Source organism: Pseudonaja textilis, chromosome 3 (genome assembly GCF_049901715.1).
Source record: "Pseudonaja textilis isolate UNSWEBS1 chromosome 3, rPseTex1.2, whole genome shotgun sequence".
Lineage (NCBI taxonomy): Eukaryota > Metazoa > Chordata > Lepidosauria > Squamata > Elapidae > Pseudonaja > Pseudonaja textilis.
The window spans coordinates 121,217,753-121,237,205 of NC_141992.1; the positions used below are offsets into that span (position 1 = coordinate 121,217,753).

General features: G+C 40.4%; 1 protein-coding gene and 1 pseudogene across 3 annotated transcripts in view; one reads left to right on the forward strand and one right to left on the reverse strand.

Annotated features, from left to right (window-relative positions):
• Positions 1–19,453, reverse strand: part of CDH18 (cadherin 18) — a 653,626-nt gene that overhangs the window by 218,473 nt on the left and 415,700 nt on the right. The window lies entirely within an intron of this gene.
• Positions 3,347–19,453, forward strand: part of LOC148126309 (uncharacterized) — a 35,059-nt pseudogene continuing 18,952 nt past the window's right edge.

Below are 19,453 nucleotides of genomic sequence, written 5' to 3' on the forward strand. Positions count from 1 at the left end.
TCTACCAAGACATAATATGTAAATGCTGAAATATCCCAACAGTAGAAGATGTGCATAATTTTCCTGAAACGCCAAAGTGGTTTTCTCTAAAGAGTAAATAAGAGATGGTATGGAGATTGGAGCAGAATCTGATTTAATTTTACTTATCCAACAGAAATAGGAGCTCAAGAAAGGCAATATTGGCTGGACAAATGCTTGGACCTTTGACTTCATGGAATTAAGGAGAAATTTCCTAACAGTGACCAGTGGAACAGGTTACCTTCAGAAGTTGTAGGCACTTCATCACTGAAGGTTTTTAGGAAAAGACTGGGCAGCCACTTATCTGAAATGGTAAGGAGTCTTCTGCTTGGGCAGGAAGTTGGACTAAAAGACCTTCAAGGTCTCTTCCAGCTCTATTCTGATTGACAGATTGAATGCATATATATGTGTGTTTGTGTAGGAATTTTCCTCTTAATGCAAATAGCAGTAAGGGTTAATAAGTGTTGGGGAAATGTTTATTTCTCCCATTGGGGATGTAGTCCAGATTAGACCCAGTGCCTGCTTCTAAATCTGTGGAAAATTTTTCCTGGGGAGTGGGAATCCTCCCACTTCCGCTGAATCAGATGCCCTGAAAAAACAACTGATTTCAGAAAACTTTAAATGTATTCCTAAATGTGTTCCTCTGAGCCTAGGCTTCCAGGTGATTGTCATAATTGGCTAAGAGGATGAGTCTAAAGCCCTAGACAATTCAAGCACATAAAAATTCATACCCAAAGCAGAAGTGTCTGGCAGATTAACAGATCTCATGAGGAAATAAAACGATTGTGGATTGCAGAAACCACTACGTGATCATAAGAAACTTAGATTTCAAAACCCTGTTTCAGAAAGGAACCTATAATTGAACCAATTAAAAGATAAACAAATATAATTACACAGAAAGATGAGCATGGCACAAAAGCAATGTGTTAAAATGCAGAGCACTTCCAGATGAAACAAGTGACTATAATAGCATTCACTATCCTTCTACCACAGACTCCAAATCTGTTAAAGAAGAAATACTACAGCGAAGACTCAGAAGCAATCTGTGAATTATTTGAAAGAATCAAATATTGGGGAAAGTGCCAAGAGTTTTACCATGTGCATAAATACCAGTTATTACATAGCTCTGGAAAGTCTGGTTCACTGGAGATATATTTCACGGTACTTGTCTTTTTCTAACAGCATGGGGTTTGGTTCACTTCAATAGAAAATGTCTGTCCTCGGTCACAATGAAGGGGTACATGAGTGATGTCTGAAGTGACATTCATATGGTTTCCACCAAATTCCCCTACTTCCCATTTCTAGGTTAGCAATATGGGAGAAAATAGGCAGTGTGGAAAAATCTGCCATATGTACCCAGGTAGGAAAGGGAATTGCAACACAAAAATTCCATTAATACTCCAATAACCACACGGAAGAGCATCAAAGATAGTAGCAGCATTTGAGCAAAGACTATGTATTCCCCTTGAAAGAAATTCCTAATTGTAACAAACATTGCTTATCTGTTGAACAAATTAGTTGGAATCATATCTGGTTGCAGCTTTAAAAACAAGAGAAACTAATACTTTTAAACCAATTTGTTTTGAAACTAATTCTAAAAAATCCTAAGAAACAAGAGAAACTAATTATTTGCAAAGAGGAAATGCCCTTAGGATTGATGGTTTGAGTAGTATAAGCGATATACTGAGGTTTATAATTATATCTATCCAATGTCACAACCTCCTTCAATGAAGCTTATATAAGTGTGATTTTGACAGCTTATAAAAATAGTGCAAGCTGCCCTCCAATTTCCTAGTTAAAAATTGATGCAAACATATTAACAGTGTGCCTAGCACATAGATTACAGATGATATGACCTTAGATTATTTAGTCTGCAGAAACTGCTTTTATAAAAGGTTACCGAGATGTTAGATTAGTAACCGTCATTGTGGATGTGCATCAGGAAAAATGAACATTAAATCAGCAGTGGCATTTTATTAAATGAGGAAAAGGTCTTTGATTTTATGGAAATTTTTTGAAATCAGAAACAGACAGAGAGAGAGTGGGTTTCAAAAATTTTGGCAAGAAAGAAGAAAAATGTAGTCACTTTGGAATTCCAGCCTCATAAAGGAAGGCAAGGAGGGAGAAAGGAAATAATTTTGGTTAAGGCAAATTAAAAGGAATTCCATTGATTTTAAAAGCCTTGGTTTAAGATTTGGAAGACAGACTGGGGGAGAAATAAGAAAGACAACTGGAATATGTAATTGGGAGAAAGGAAAAGGAGTTCCAGGAAGATACAGTATAAGTCCTAGCATAAGCAGATCTCTGGGAAAAATAGAGAAAGGCAACAGCCAGAAGATGGATGACAAGATGCCAGATCAAAGAAGGGAAACTGCTTGAATCTATGGTAGATCCATGGTAGTTTTTCCTGAATACAGAGGCAAGGAATGGATATCTTAACTGAGGTCATGAAGCATCTACAAAAACAAAGAGCAGAAGTGAATAGCTCTTAAGCTTTTAATTAGAAGTTGGAGAGCTTCAAAATTCAACCTCTTCAACACGTTCTTCAGTTCAGTCTTTATAAACAGCAATGACTGAAGCCCCACAGTTCATAGTCATACCACAACTAACTGCAATGATCTACTACATATTGACTTTACAGAAGATAACATAGAAAAGGCTCTACATAACCTAAAACCATCCCTATCTATTGGCCCTGATGGATTATGTACATACTTCTTAAAAAAGCTCTCCACTGCCATACATAGCAGAACCCTTAAGCATAATATATGAAATATCATTCAGAACCAGCTCCTTACTGAACTTATGGTCCTTAGCAATGGTCATTCCTATCTTCAAAAAAAGATGACCTCAGCCTGGATGAAAATTGCTGACCAATCTCACTGTGTAGTATCACGTGCAAAATCATGGAATCAATCATTAATGAATCCATTATCCTCCACTTAGAGTCAAACAACCTACTCTCCAAAAAACTATTTGGTTTCAGGAAAAAAATCTACAACTCCTACTCTGTGAAAACATATGGACTACTCTATTGGACCAGGTTGAAGCAATAGACGCAATTTACATAGACTTCTGCAAAGCCTTTGATTCAGTGGTACATGACAAACTACTGTTAAAACTAAATTCTTATGGCATTTCCGGTTCCCTTCATAACTGGATTACTGCATAAACAGGCAACACATTGTAAAAATAGGGAGTGCCATATCAAACCCTGCTCCAGTTAACAGGAATGTCCCCCAAGGCAGCATTCTAGGACCCGCACTCTTTATACTCTACATAAATGACCTTTGCAATCACCTTATAAGCAACTGTGTCCTCTTCGTAGATGACGTAAAACTATTCAACACTACCGACAATGTTACTGTCCTTAAAAGCAACCTTGATTATGTGTCTGAATGGTCAAACAATTGGCAACTCCAAATCTTGACCAACAAATGCTCTGTCCTACACATTGGTAAAAAAATAATAATCAGTACACCAAATACAAACTAGGCAGATATCACCTCGCTGATGATTCTTACTCTGTCAAGGACCTTGGAGTTCTTATGTCGAATGACTTAAGCATCAGAGCTCACTGTAACAGCATTGCCAAAAAGGCATTAAGAGTTGTAAATCTAATCTTATGAAGCTTCTCCTCTAATAATATTGAATTGCTAACTAGGGCATACAGAACCTTTGCTAGACCAATACTCAAATACAACTCATCTGTCTGGAATCCACACTGTATATCAAACATTAATACAATTGAGCAAGTCCAGAAGTATTTCAGGAGAAGAGTATTACACTCCTCTGCTTGCAACAGAATACCCTACATCACCAGGCTTGAAATTTTGGGCTTGGGCAACCTAGAATTATTCTGCCTATGGTTGGACTTAAGTGTAGTACACAAAATTATCTGCTACAATGTCCTACCAAACAATGATTATTTCAGCTTCAACTGCAACAATACAAGAGCACACAACAGATACAAACTCAATGTAAACAGCTCCAAACCTGATTGCAGAAAGCACATCTTCAGCAACAGAATGGTCAATGCCTGGAACGTACTACCTGACTCTGGTGTTACATCCTCTAACCCCGACTCCTTTAACCTTAAACTATCCACTATCAACCTCACCCCATTCCTAAGAAGTCTGTAAGGGGTGTGCATAAGCACACAATCGTGCCTACCATCCCTGTCCTACTGTCCCCATTTATTCATACCTATTTCCTGTACTCATGTTTACACTTATTCCTATTACCTTGCAAGTGATTGACAAATCAAATCAAATAAATAAATAAATAATAAAACTAAAATTAATACAGATCTAAAAAGTAAAGATTTCCCCAGTCCAGATATATCTGACTCTAAGGGGGTGATGCTCATCTCCATTTTTTAGCCAAGGTTGCCAGCATTGTCTAAAGACCCTTCCTTGGTCATGTGGTCAGCATAACTATATTCCAATGAGCACAAATGCTGTTATCTTCCCACCAAAGTGGTGCCAACCCTGACTGTTCTTTAGAAGACCAGATCCTGAAGATGAAACTCAAACACGTTGGCCACCTAATGAGAAGGAAGGACTTAAGGGAGAAGGAAGGAAGGACTTACTGGAGAAGAGCCTAATGCTGGGAAAGATTGAGGACAAAAGAAGAAGGGGATGGCAGAGAATGAGGTGGCTGGATGGAGTCACTGAAGCAGTTGGCGTGAGCATAAATGGATTCTGGGGAATGGTAGAGGACATGAAGCCCTGGAGAAATATTGTCCATAGGTTTGCGATGGATTGGACATGACTTCATGACTAACAACAACAACGTGCATACTTTCAAACTGTTATACTGAATCAAAAGGAAATGCAATAACTGTCAGGATTTTCTTTTCTTTTCTTTGTTGTGCTTCCCTGATTGTTTCTGGTAAATGTCTCTAGTGATTTCTATATCTGAAATTCATGTTTTATACATTAAGCTTTATATCTCAGATCCAACCTTCCCCGTGGCTACTTCAGCCAGGAAAGATGCTATATAATTCATTATGTTACCATCATCATTATCATCATCATCACCACCACTTTTCACCACCATCTTTCTCACTTATGTGGCAAGTTGTCAGAGTACCAGACACCTATCCTCATTTTCTCAAGAGCCACTGATGGAATTGGATAGTAGGAGAAGAATTACTACTTAATCACTGTGCCACTGCAAGGGGGTATGGTCTAAGGATGTTGTTACCCCCAGAGAGAAGAAAATTTTAGACCTCTCCCACCATCTTTAATTTGATGGACAGCCAGCTCCTTTCCTCTAGAGCACAATTTTAGTATAAGTAAGTGAAAGAAAACCAAATCATTTATTAGAAAAGCATTTACTGGCCTTTGGAAAAGTAAAAAGTTACCAAGTCTTCCTATGCATGCATCTGTTGGATATAATCTATCCAGAGGTGGTATCCAGCAGGTTCTGACCAGGTAGTGGAAATTTTGAGTAGCTTGGAGAACTGGCAAATACCACCTCTGATTGGAGATTTTACAGTATCTTTCCCCTGCCACGCCCACCAAACCATGCCCACCAATCCATGCCCACAGAACTGGTAGTAAAAAAAAAAATTGAATCCCACCACTGAATCTATCTTTATATCTGAAGTAGAGCAGCACGTTACATAAAAGATTCCATCCTTCTTTGATTGAAACCAATTCCTCACCCCAAGTAGTCAGATGTTTTTGGTTATGATATAAAGGAGGAGGAAGAGGAGGAGAAGGAGAAGGAGAAGAGTTGTTTCATTGATTTAGCATGATTGTTTCCTATTTTCTTTTGCCTCCATCTACTCTCCTGACCAAAAACAAGCATTACTTTGCCCTTCTCTCTTTCTCATTGTCAGGAAGCAAGGACAGCACAGAGGGCTACAAAAAACTTTTGCCTCTTCTGTGTACAGTTATAGAACAGATTGCCTGATCCTGAGGAAAGATATTGCTTAATTATGCTAGACGCAAATTGATCTGGAAAAGTGCTTTGGTAGGTTTTAAGATCCTGGGTTGGTTTGCTCTTGGCCAAATGCTCACAAGTTCAATTAAGCCTATTAAGAGCTTTCCCTTGCTGCTTGTCTTTCTGAGGTAATTGGGGGCTCTCCAAGCCCCACAGAGTCTTTAGCTAGGGACTCTCCCGAGCCTCTACAAGCCCCCAGCAGCTCACCCCTGAGTATTTCCATCCTGCTACAACAAAAGGGTGCCGTGTCAGCTGTGCCTGGGCAGGTAATAATTCCTGCCCAGCCAACACCTCCAGAAAATAAAACTAGACAGTAAAATAAAAGAAGAGATCATACGCTCCATCTCATACCATCTTTTTATTGTCTCATTTTTATAACTGGAATATTTAAGAAATGGAAGCAATGAATAACTAATAGTTACATTTTGAAATGAATTTCTCAATCTTTTAATGTTCACCAAACATTGTAATAATTTCATTTTTATACCACAATCTCATATACATTTAGATAGAACTAAGACCTGCAGAGTTTAATGGCAGCCTATTCCCAAATTTTGAATTATTAGAAGCTTAAAATGTACTCTTTCTGTATAGTAATGCAAAATAGTTTGTTCAGCTATCATTAACTCCAGGGATAGAATTATAGTAAACACCAAAAAAGTATATCTGATAACACAGAATATTCCTCTCTACAATTACAATACTACTTACAGCATTCAAGGTTTAACATGTCTGCATCCTAGAAGCTAAAAATATAAATTACTGAAATCTGAGCACTGTATCTTATTTCTGACATTGTGATGCACAGTGCTAACTGCAGAAATAGGTGCACTTTTGTTACAAAGCTATTGTTATAATCTTAAATTGTTAAGCATCTCTAAGATAATTAAAATTCATTTATGAAATATTGTTCAAACATTTACAACATATGATAAAGCTGGTGTGCAGAAAGTAAACACTTTCTAAACCGGGGTTGCCAACCTTTTGAACCTCAGGGACTACCAAACTCATAATTTTAAATCCCAGGGAACAGTTCAGTCCTATGGGCATGGCCTAATTTGTGGGTGTGGCTTGTTGGTCATGTGACTGGCTGCACATGGCTTGCATGTAAATATTATAAATATTTATATAAATATTGATTTTTTTATAAAAAAGAGCAACTTTTACCCAAAATCAGGCAAAGCAGGCAGGCAGATTGAATTGCTCACAGAATCACAGATTCATTCAGAAATCTATCTGCCATTGGCTAGCTCAGTCTGCCACATAAAATTTGCTTGCAAGCAAACTCACAAAATTAACTCACAACACACCATGTATGTAAATATTGATTTTTTTTATTTTTTAAAAAGCAACTTTTACCCAAAATCAAGCAAAGCAGGCAGGTAGACTGAGTTGCTCACAGAATCATTCAGTGATCTATCTATCTGCCATTCAGCTAGCTCATTCTCTCAAATTTGCTTGCCGTGAGTCTGCATTAAATAATGGAAACTTCAGTCCTAAGGGAGGTTCGGCTATGCTTAAAAGCAGAGCTGAAGATCTAAAGACAAGCTAGAAAGCAAGAAATCCAACCATTTCTTGGTTCATAGATAATCTAAATCTTCAGGCACAGCAGAACAGATGATCATCGGAAAAAGGAAAAATAGCAATTTAGCAAGCAAGTTTGCTGGATAAGGAGTGAGTGGGCGGGGAGGGTTCCCACGGGTCATGTGGGCTGTGCAGTCTTGTGCTTTGGTAGGTGTTATGTCTTGGGAACCGGTTGGAGCTCCAACCGGGTCCGCTCTTTAAGTAGGTTCAACAACCGTTCCTATTGGCTGGCGCCGTTTGACAGCCGGCTATATAAAGCCGGCTGTCAAGCCAAGCCAGCCGTTGTTCGCTAGCTAGTCTGCCCGTTGGCTGGCAGACGCGACAACCACTGTTCCTTCAATAAACTTGTTAATTGCATGCCCTGGTCTAAGCCTCTCCTTCCTTCGAAATACAACACTGGCGACGAGGATGGGATGTGAAGGCTAGCCAGGAGCATTTTCCCAAGGAACAGGAGCCTGTCATCGGAAGCCGCAGCCGCTTGCCATTTTGCTTACCGAGCCTCGGACTCAGAAGCCTGTCATCGGAAGCCGCAGCCACTTGCCGTTTGCTTACTGAGCCTCGGACCCAGCAGCCTGTCATCGCGAAGTGAAAGTGTTAGAGCCGCTCAGGTTAGATCTGCCGCGGTTAGAGAAGGCCGGGCGCTGTCAGTGAAAGTCGCGATGGTTAGAGCACCACGGATAGTGAAAGTCGGGCGCTGAAGCCGCAGCCTCCCGCGCGCGCGGAAAAAAAAGGGCGCGAAAATTCTAACGGCTGTCACTGAACTGCAGCCTCTAGAGCAAGCTACGGCGCTGAGAGCCTCAGCCGCCTCGATCACAAAGGGCACTAATTACAGTAGCTGTCACTAAGTGAAGTCTCCAAGTGAAATTGCGAGCGCCTCAGCCGCCTCGCCAAAAAAAATAAAAAAATAAAATAAAATAAAATAATTATAATAAGAAAAAGGGCTCGAATTTTAAAGCGCTGTCAGTACAGCACCACAGCCACAGCCGCCTAACGCTCACAAAAGAGCACAAAAATTCAAGCGCCTCAGAAAAGCCGAAGTCCTTGAGTGAGAATAGGGCACTGTAGCCACAGCCGCCAACGCCCTCAAGCAGCATCAATCCAAGACAACGAGCTCCCAGTGAGGTAGACCAGTCTACAAAGAGACTGAGGGGTCCAAAATGAATGTCAATTCAGTATTCCCCCCTTTCAAACCTGATGAGGAAAAGTGGGATTCATATAAGAATCGCTTCAACCACTTTATCGATGCCATTGGACTGGCTGAAGCTTCGGAGCAGAGGAAGAAATCCTACTTCCTCAGCTACTGTGGGGCTGTAGTATACGACACCGCCACAGCACTCCTGGCCCCACGAGAAATCGGGAATGTCCCATGGGCAGAGTTGGTGGAAACGCTATCCAACCACTACTCACCAAAACCGTCTCAGATTGCTAGGCGCTTCGCCTTTAGGATGAGGAAGCAAGCCGAGGGGGAATCCATAAATCAATATATGGCAGCCCTGAGGACAGCAGCTCTACAATGTGAGTTCAAAAACTATTTGGACGACATGCTGCTCGACCAACTCGTCTGTGGGGTGAGGGATCTAAAACTCCAGAGGCGTTTGCTGGCTAGAAGAGACCTCAACCTCCCCCAGGCAGTTGAAGAAGCCTTAGCTGCAGAACTTGCAGCACAGTCCGCAGCTGAGATCCAGGGCACCGCTCCCAGACCCAGCACTTCCTCCGTACACTCTGAAGAAGCGGTTAGTGAGGATGACCCTGCAGAATACTCTGATGTGCATCGCCTCAAACCAATGAGACAGCCGCAGGTAGGAGCGAGGCCAAGAAACAACAGTGGCCCAAAACAAACTCTTTTATGCCTGACCTGTGGAGGTTCCCATTCCCGGGCATCTTGCAGGTTCAGAAACGCCACCTGCCACAACTGCCACAAGAAAGGTCACCTCACAAGAGTCTGCCAGGCAGCGCGCACCTCTCCACAAAGATCTCTTTCCTCTCCTGTTCCCCGAAGGCAAGTAGAAAAATGCCATACTTGTTACCAAGCCAACCACACACTTTACACCCCCAATAAAATTAGACTTTCTGTCTTACTAGAAGGTAATCCCTGCCGCATGGAGGTAGACATGGGGTCAGCGCTCTCAATCATATCTTGGGACACGCTTAAGAAGATCCAGCCCAGACTGACAAAGAACCAGCTTCAAAAGTGCCATCTCACCTTGAGAGACTACCAAGGAAAGAACATCCCCGTCCTCGGGAAAGGCAAGTTTCTCGTGAAATTCCAAACCTTTAAAGGCCATTTGCCTTTAGTGGTTGTTAATGGTGCCCTCCCTAGTCTTTTGGGGTTGGATTGGTTCCCCTCTCTCGGCCTTAGTATAAAAGGAGTCCATGCTGTCTCAACTTCTGATGTTGACTCCTTATTTACAGACTTCTCTGACGTTTTTAGTAGTGAGTTAGGCTGCTATAAGGGCACTCCCATCTCCTTCTCAGTAGACCCACAGGCAGTCCCCGTTCGCTTAAAACCACGTAGAGTACCTTTCGCCATCCGCCCCAAATTGGACGCGGAACTAGACAAACTACTAAAACAAGGGGTGATAGAACCCACAGATTTCGCTAAGTGGGAGACCCCAATAGTCACCCCGCTAAAAAAGACGGTAATCTAAGAATTTGTGCTGACTACAAGACGTCAATCAACCGTTATCTACAGGTTAGCGCATATCCAGTCCCAGTCATTCAGCACCTGTTACACACATTCGAACCTGGCACCATTTTCGCCAAACTGGACATGTCACAGGCATACCAACAGTTCCCCGTGGATAACCAAACAGCTGACTTACAGACCATAGTTACACACAGAGGGGCATTCAGATGTAAGCGTCTCCAGTTTGGCGTAAGTGTAGCCCCAGGTATTTTCCAATCACTGATGGAGCGAATCCTCCAAGGTCTCCCGGCGTAGTGCCATATTTCGATGACATCTTAGTCACAGCCAGGGACAGACCCCAACTCATCCAGAGAGTCAGGGCAGTATTAGAGAAGTTCAGGCAGCATGGCCTCAAACTAAAACGGGAGAAGTGTACCATCGCCACTAGACAGGTGGACTTTCTAGGCTACAGGCTAGACGCCTCAGGCATCCACCCGGTGGAATCGAAAGTCAAGGCCATCCACGAGGCGCCCACGCCTACCAACAAAACCGAGTTACAAGCCTTCCTGGGGTTATTGAACTTCTAGCTTCATTTCTCCCACACAAGGCGTCAGTTGCTGAGCCATTGCACAGACTTTTAGACAGAAACACACCATGGCACTGGGGACCCAAAGAAAACCAAGCATTTGTGGCAGTCAAATCTCTACTCACCTCTGAGGCTGTCTTAATACAATTTGACCAACGCCTTCCTTTGGTCCTAGCCGCAGACGCATCCCCTTTGGGATAGGAGCTGTCTTAAGTCACAGGCTCCCCAATGGCTCCGAGGCACCAATTGCCTTCTTTTCAAGAACCCTTTCAGCGACTGAGCGTAATTACAGCCAGGTTGATAAGGAGGCCTTGGCTGCAGTAGCAGCAGTCAAAAAATTCCACGAATTTCTATTCGGACACCAATTCGAACTTATTACTGATCACAAGCCGCTTTTAGGATTATTATCAGGGGAAAAGCAAACCCGCAGATATTGTCACCTAGAATGACCAGATGGACCTTATTCCTGGCGGCTTACTCGTACAAACTGGTCTATCATCCCGGTAAAAATCTAAACCACGCTGATGCCCTCAGCCGCTGCCCCTTGCCAGCCCCAGTCGAGGACCCAGCTCCTGTGCATGCCATTTTTGATGTAAACGAACTCAAGCTGCCGGTGACTGCAGACGACATAGCATCACATTCCAAGAAGGACAGAACAATCGCCCAGGTTCTGGACTGGGTAGGAGGGGGTGGCCGGAAACTAACTATTCAGTTGATTTCGCCCCATTTAAAACTCGCCAGCTAGAGCTCTCTAAGTTGCAGGGATGCCTATTGTGGGGTACCAGAGTGGTCATACCAACCACCCTTCGCATACCCGTCTTGAAGATGCTGCACGAGGGCCATCCAGGAATTGTGCGGATGAAGGCGTTAGCTCGAAGTTACGTCTGGTGGCCCGGGATGGACGATCAGATCGCCAAGTGGGTAAGCTCGTGTCGACCCTGTCAGGAATCTAGGGCAGCCCCGCCAACCGCCACACCCACAAAGTGGGAAAGTGCCAATGCCCCGTGGTCACGGCTTCACATCGACCTGGCCGGGCCAATGCACGGCAAGACCTTCTTGGTGGTCGTGGACGCCTATTCAAAATGGATAGATGTGGCCTTACTTCCCACGACCACCACACAGGCAGTTGTTAAAGCCCTGACTCACCTTTTCGTAACTCACGGACTCCCTGACACACTGGTCTCCGATAATGGCCCCCAGTTCACCTCGAACGAATTTAGTAGGTATGTCACCAATCTAGGCATCAGACACGTCTTCACGGCCCCCTTCCACCCTGCCAGCAACGGGTTGGCTGAACGGGCAGTCAGATCAGCCAAGGAGGCGTTAGCCAGGTTTGGCCAAGTGGATTGGCATTCTAAACTGTCTCAATTCCTCCTAAGCCAGCATACCACACCGTGCACAGTTACGAACAAATCCCCGGCTGAGCTGCTGATGGGGAGACGCCTGAGGACTACCTTAGACAGGCTGCACCCCCACTACTGTCCAGACTCCCCTTTGGGGTCTGACAGTCTGGCCAGGAATTTCGCAGTTCAGGACCTAGTGTTTGCTAGGAACTACGCGGGGGACCCACTGTGGGTGGCCGGGAAAGTCGTGGCTGTCACAGGTCCGAGATCTTATCGGGTCCAACTTGAAGACGGTCGTGTGTGGCGAAGACACCTGGACCAGCTGCGGAGACGATGGAGCAGCCTGACCGGCCCAGACCCGTCTCCACCAGATGAGTCGCGGGCGCCACTCCAAGGTCCAGCTAGTGATCCCCAGAGTGATCACCCTTCACCAACGGAGCAGAGGGAGCAGGCAGTAGACCGGGACTGCCAGCCGGGAGCACCACTGTTTATCCCCAGCGGAGGCAGAGACTTTTCCCTGGCTCCAGTTCCTGCGCCGAGCCCTGTTCGCCCCCCTGCGTACCCTGACCAGGGGTCCGCGAATTTGTCTTCGCCCAATGACTCTCCTGAGTTACGTCGCTCGGGTCGCCAACACAGACCACCGGCGTATCTCAAAGACTATATGTGTTCCCATCTAGGGGAAGGGGTGTTATGTCTTGGGAACCGGTTGGGGCTCCAACCGGTCCGCTCTTTAAGTAGGTTCAACAACCGTTCTTATTGGCTGGCGCCGTTTGACAGCCGGCTATATAAAGCCGGCTGTCAAGCCAAGCCAGCCGTTGTTCGCTAGCTAGTCTGCCCGTTGGCTGGCAGACGCGACAACCACTGTTCCTTCAATAAACTTGTTAATTACATGCCCTGGTCTAAGCCTCTCCTTCCTTCGAAATACAACAGTAGGGGTGCTCTGGGGGTGAGATTTCTCTGTGGTCCACCAAATTTTTCTCACGGCCCACCAGTGGGCCACAGTCCACCAGTTGGCAATCGCTGTTCTAAACCTAAGAGAGATAGAGGAATAGCATGACTGAAATCCATTACTTCAATGGGAATGTTCAAACTTTGAAGTTCTTATACTATTTTTTACAGTCATACAATACAGTCCATTATAATCCATCTGACTTCCAAATGAATAATCTGCATTATTTCCTATTCCAATAGTACTTTGATTTTCAGTTCTTAATCTTCTTTGCCTATTATTTTTTTAAGGAATTGGAATAATACTCTTTAATGACATGACTTTTATCAACGTGTTATTTGTATGGTGTTCTTTCAACACTTCATGATCTTGACACTAAGTCTATTGAACAGAATTTTTCTTGCACCAGAAGATAGATAAATCTATGCAGCTGTAACAAAGATCAGCATCACATTAGCCAGGCATAAATATGGAATGCTTTTGGAAGCCTAGCTAATTCAAATTCTAAAACTATTTGGAAAAAATATATATTTGTGAACCATAGTGGAAAAAATAATTGGATATAAATGTCAGCCTTTTCAGGTAGTCCAGATCAAGAAACCAAAATCATGAGCACTAATGCTACTTTTATTGTAACATTATTATTACAAAAATTTGCAAAGCTTGAAAGTGCTTTCCCTTCTGACGCCTTTACATTCCCTAGAATTAGGCAGTGTCTAAATTACATTTTTAAATCCTTCCATCTTTCTGAGGTTGGAAAAAATGAAAACCTGTATTGTTGGGGGCAATATGCTGAGTCTGTAAACTGCTTTGAGGGGGCTGTAAAGCACTGTGAAGCAGTATATAAGTCTGTGCTATGGCTATTGCTATTAGATTTGCTCAGCAGTGTACACATTGTATACAGGTTGTAGTAGGCTTTGTGAAACATGTTAAAAGCTACACTACAAAACTGGATGGAGCTCCTTGAGGGTGGGAGGATTATCAAGGGGTGAAATGAGTAGCATATACTTCTAAAGACAGGAAAAGGACCAGTAGAATAGTCACTTTGTATTTATTTCTCGCTGAAATGGGAAGTCCTATATGTACATTATGGAACTCCACTGATAGATTCTCCGAACTATCACAGTATTTAGTAACATCTAAATATTAACAAACTTTTTGGTATGTAAAGGAGGGAACTGGAACATGTGGGTAAGGAAATTTCATTATTATTTTTAAATATTTTCTTTTACAGTACATTACTTATTAACAGACCTAGAAGAAAGGAAGAAGAAAGTAGTTAGAAAAATTATGGCATATCTGAATCAGATATGTTAACTTTAGAAATAAAAGACAAAGGAGAGTCTAAATATTATAAAACATGGAATAAATTTTATCAATGGTTATATAGTAGAAGACAAAGTCAACATTTAGTAGTTATGATTAGATTAATTAGTAATTAATATATTAAATAAGGAGATTATAAATGATGAAGTAAAATGTATATATGTATATGTATAACAAGGCTAAATATGGGTATATTGTGTTGTATTCTCATAATTAAAATTTAAAAATAAATTAAAAAAAGAAAAAAAAAAGAAAAATATCATGATTATGAACTTGCAAGTTCTCGGCAATGACATTACGTTGGTCCTCAACTGCTTTGAAACTCATCAAATTTGATACTCAACACATGCTTTTTAAAACAAGTTTTATTGAATTTTTCACATAAAAACAAAAAGTTCTTTTTAGTGTACAACATATTTCCGGATCATCACTTTTACATACAAATATGACAATAATTATACATTCATATATGCATATTTAATTCTATAATTACCTTTTCCATTCCAAATTTACAGAAAAGAGAAAGACAAACAAATTAATCCAAATCTCTTACATTAATCTCAATCCAAACATCCTTTCATTTCATTTCAATTATTTCAAATATAATCCTTTAATATTTTTTTAAGAGTAAAAATAACAACATACATTTGCCTAATAAAAAAAGGTTACCAATGTCTCTCCTTCCTTTTAATAGTCTGTATTAATTTATTAATTTAAATAGTTCTTTAATCTGTCATATTTTCTTTTCATCATACATTCTTTCTATAAATTCTAGATTGAGATAAGTTTTAACACAAGAGAAAAAGAAACAAACTTAGGTTTCCCCCCTTTTACTGCTTTGATGTGACACCTCAGTGGTTAAAATATACCTTTATTCCCTCATCTTAATTCCCAATAAACCTTTATTTTTAAGTAGTTACAATAATAATCGTTACATCTTTTTATTTGGATTCCGCAATATATTTTTCCCGCTTAATTTTATTTCTAATTTCAAAAAGGTAAAAGGTAAAAATTGACTATTAAATTCCTGGTTACTGATGTTGACCTCATTTTTAAACATCTTCACATTTATTTCAATTATTACAATTTCTTTAATAAACCTTAACTTTTTTAAAAGATAAAAATAAAAATGTATATTCATCTAACAAGAGTTATCAGTATATCCCTCCTTTAATAATCTATATTACCCTATTTTCTAAGTATGTTTTAATTGCAAATATATTCTTGTTACCTCTTGTCACTCTGCAGAATCCCCTTTTTAATTCATCCATTATCTCTAAAAAAACAATTTCTTTTCATCATTTTACAATTTCCGTGTTTCTTTATTTCATGTACCTGTTTCCTACTACCTCTCCTCCCCCTCTTTTCCCCATATCTTTTCTCATTCCAGTTTATATCCCTCTCTTTCTTGATATCTTCCTTTCTCCCTTTCTGCTGCATCTTTCTACCTCTCCTGATTTCACAGGTATTCCCCTTTTTGATTACCTTCTTAAACCTCAATTTTTTAGCCTTCCTTCTTTCCCCTCGTCTTTGTAGCATTTTTTGTGTTAATTGTCTAGTTAAGATGGCTTCTCCTTGAACCAACTCCTCCTCCTCTGAAGTTCTTTCTTTTTGTTCAATCGCCATTGCCATTTCTTCTAACACAGAACAAACTGATTCACCTCTTTCCTGTAGTAATTCTTTCATATTTTTAAGTTCTATTTTTAATTCCCGAAGAGATATCACCATTACACACTCTTATATTTTATAATTGTTAAAGTCCACAAAAAACACTTTTACTTTCCTTCTTTCTTCTCCAAGTTTTCTAAACTTCTCAATTGTTCCAACCCAGGGTATATACCAAAAACATCAATCAATCCCACAGTCAGTCTTTCCTTGCTTCTTTCTTTATTCTGGTTCAGCTTTCACTTTCTAAGATTCTTACTTTTTTTCAATATTTCTTTAACATTATATTGACACAAGTTCATACAGAAACAGGATGATTTTCCTTTTGTTTAAGTTTTTATCCAGAAGATGGCACTCTCTGTTATACAAAGTCTTCACCTTTTCCCCCTATTTTATTATTTAGGGTTTTTCAAACCTCAATATTCCAGAGCAATCCAGTCTCCAATTTGTAAATTTTAATTATTATTATTTTTTGATAATCTTAAGTCCAGCTTTACTTTATGCCTATTTGTTGACAAAATATTCTAATCCAATTTAATTAAGTCTTTAATTCCAGCCTTTCCTTTCCCAGTTTGAAGCCCCGCTTAGCTGTCAAAATTATTTTCTTGTTTTTTTCCCTGTCCCTTTGTATTTTTGTTGCTCACTTTTCTTTTCTTAAGAGTTCAATGTTACCTTAATCCCGGGGTACTTTTTGTTTAGTTGTTTTGCCCAGTTGACCCAGCTTAGATGTTATCCACCTCTTTCCTCACTCCTGCACAAATCATACTCCAGCTGAGTCCTCCTCTTTGGGGCGGCCATTTTTGACCACCGCTTCAGTTGTCTTTGGGGGTAAAAAGACCAAGCCCAGTAGGGGAGATGCGGCTCTCCTCAACCTGGCTGGCAGTTTCCCCTTACTCCACCGCCCCTCTAAGGCAGCTTCAGCCCCTAATTGCAATTATCGGGGCTCTCCAATGAAAAAGCATGGACCATAGCCATGGACAGTCACGATCTAAGGTCCATCAGCAAGGAGGGCTCAACCTGGAACCAGTACTCAACACATTTTGATGTGAAAATTTCCCAGTACTCATTGTTTGTTTGGTATTCAATGCACAAGCTAGAAACTTGTCAGTGTCAGCTGTCTTGTGACTTACTACATTGCTCCTTATGGGAAAAAATTGTTTGGTACTCATCAATTCTCCCAGAACCCAATAATGATGAGTACCAAGATACACTGAATTTTGAAACATGTTGTATTTTGGGGCTTCAAACAATATACAGGGCAAAACCTACAATTGAAATTTGAAATCAAACATCAAGTGCAAAATGAAAATGCAAAGCATAAAGATATCATAGAGATATTAAATATGCCTTCATGCCGCTATAGAAGTTAATAGAATTTGGTCCATTTACAATATTAAAATTACTGAAATAATTCCTCTGTAAAACACTTGTGTTGTTTTCTTACCCACACATTTATTTGCTGAAATTTTCAGAAAGACCACATAAAATCAGGTGGTCTGTACTATTGTGTAACAACTAGAACAAATTTTAAACTACTATTCAAATTTTGACTGGTAAATCCCTTTGTTAGCAATTTTGCCTACATCACATCTGTGTTCTATTTATTTGTTCTTGCTTCATTTAAATTATGGGAATATTTCATGTAGCAGAAGATGTCACATGCATTAAGGAATGGATATACAATGGATGTAAAAAGTCTAGACACCCTTGTTAAAATGCCTAGTTTTTAAGATGTAGAAAAAAATCACACCAAGATAAATCACTTCAGATCCCCCCCCCCCCATCTTTAATACATAAACTGCGATTCAGTTAAAAACCAAACTAAATTCTTTTAGGGGGAAATAACAGTCAACAACAGTTCTCATGAGCTAAACTGGAATCAATGATACAGCTTGGATATTGAGGGAAGATCCCAAGGCAAGACTAGAAAATGGCAGCCTTGAATAAATGAATTCAAATGAAGCTGCTAAGTTAATGTCTGGAGAACTTAAAGTCATTCAATATTGGAAATATCAGTTTTGAAAAAATATCTCCTTATCATAACCTTTGCAAGCCTCTCAGACTAATTTTTGACATCATTTTGAAGCTCCTTTAGCTTTTGGAGTGGGAGATGTTTCTGCAATGTGTTTAGGCAAAATAATTAACTGTTGACTATGAATACCATTAAATACAGCAGAGAGATCCCAGGATCCCTCAACACCATTTAAGAGCTGTAGCTGATTATAGTATACTCACAAAGGGGAAATCACACACGTCCCCATTCCATAAAAACCATGCCAAGCTTTTTCTCATATATTCCTAAATGTTCTACAGCAAGGGACAACTTTTTCAGCCAAGAGGCACACCTATTTTTGAATGCTGAGCATGTTCAAAGGGTTCAAATTTCTACACCCTTGTTCCTGAATCCAACCAGAAGAGACACACAAGGATACCTTTTCCATTTTAAATTTCTTTGTAAGAAAAAAAAAACTTAAGATGATTTAAAGTCATTTTTCAGCTGCATTCCAGAGAAGGTAATAATTATTCACTACACACTCCAAATGATATTCTTCAGAAATGAACTTGACTTGTTTTCATGCTGAAAGCCTAATTCATCATTTCTTTTTGTGTACTCAGTCTTCTTTTGCTCCATTGGATTTTAAGCTAAATTTAGAAACAAGAGCAACCCACTTGGGAACTCATTTCTCTAGGTAGAACTTAAGATCTTCTGTCCAAAAATTCTAACAGAAGCATACATTGTCAAAAATGATTGCAGTGTTCCAGTTTTCTAAGCCAGAGAGAATAAATCTCTATTCATAAAAAGAACAACCATAGTACTTTTTGAGTGTGGCATTCACTGAAGGAGCACAGCTTGGTTGGTGGTTTTAACTTAGTATTCTTTTTAAGTGCTCTGTATTTTTATGACACTTTAATTTGTGAAACTTCATTTATCTTCGCACAGCCATACATGAAAAAAAGATCAATATTTTCTATAGTAATTTTGCAAAAGTCTGTGAATCTGTCTGACTGAACCAATTCAATAGGGTAGATAGAAATAGCATGTGTAAAGGCTAGATGTAACTAAGTGTATCTGAGATATAGGAAAAGTACAATTTTCGCTTAAAAATCCATGCTTCATTCTTTTAAAGTTCTATCAAAAGAGAATGTAACTTGGAATAGAATTATTCTGAGCTTAGTTGTTTGCTTGCAAACATTCAAATATCTGAATAGGTGACATCATCATTGTGAGTGGGGTTTGCTCGCTGTTTATACACAATAACTTGGCCTGCCAGTATTTTTGGGGTGGGGTGGGGTGGGGGACAATGTGATTTTTTTCTTTGGTAATTTCTTGATTAGGTTATTGTTTCTGCCTTTTTGTCTGGTAATAATCCCTGCTTACCTGGATGCTGGCTATTGGAGAGAGT